Consider the following 818-nt stretch of genomic DNA (forward strand, 5'->3'; position numbering starts at 1 on the left):
TAATTCTCTGGACTAACCAACATTGAGCCACATTTTTATTTAGGTCATTAAGACAACTATAATCATCTCCTTATAAGGAAAAGTTTCATTAAAAATGCTAGAGAGCTCAGCCTCTTTAAAAAACCAATACTTGTAGCTTGTTATATTAATAGTTCTAAATGTCTAAGGCGTATTAAATGAAAATACCCTTAACAGTTTTATCGAGTCTGAGCACTAAGAATTTTAAAAACTGACAATGAAAAACAGCTGAATATTCTGGAAACTTCCATAAGAGGAAATGGCATTATCTAGTTACCTTCTTAGTCTATCCCTAGCAATGACTATTTTGCCTAATTCGAATCTTTGAGAGACATCTCTCATTATAAAATGGTCTTCAGAAGGCTTAAAAACATGAAAAATATGCAAATAGAAGCTCCCTGCTAATTCTGATTTAGCACATTGGGAATATTTGTCCAAAATTGAGGCAATATTCTTCAGTGGGACTAAAAATCCCTGCTAACTAATTTGTAACACTAGGTTATCTTTAAAAATACTAGCTCCCCTTTACTTCCCCCTGAATATCAACCAAGTTCTGTGCTATTAATGGAAAGTTAAAACAACAGCTCTGAATAAACTTTGTTAGAGAATGTCTCCCTATCTACCCTTTTGGTGAATTTTTCTTCCTCTTAATTTCTGAGTATATGTTAACCTGACTGTTTTAACATACTACCAGCTCACCAACTGCTGAAGAAATATCATCATTCACCCATAAAGAAAAAAATATTCCCAGTGGTCAATTAAAAAAAAAAAGCTATCATTTTCAAATAAGTAGTCTGACA

This window comes from Saimiri boliviensis, chromosome 11 (assembly GCF_048565385.1).
Source record: "Saimiri boliviensis isolate mSaiBol1 chromosome 11, mSaiBol1.pri, whole genome shotgun sequence".
Taxonomy (NCBI): domain Eukaryota; kingdom Metazoa; phylum Chordata; class Mammalia; order Primates; family Cebidae; genus Saimiri; species Saimiri boliviensis.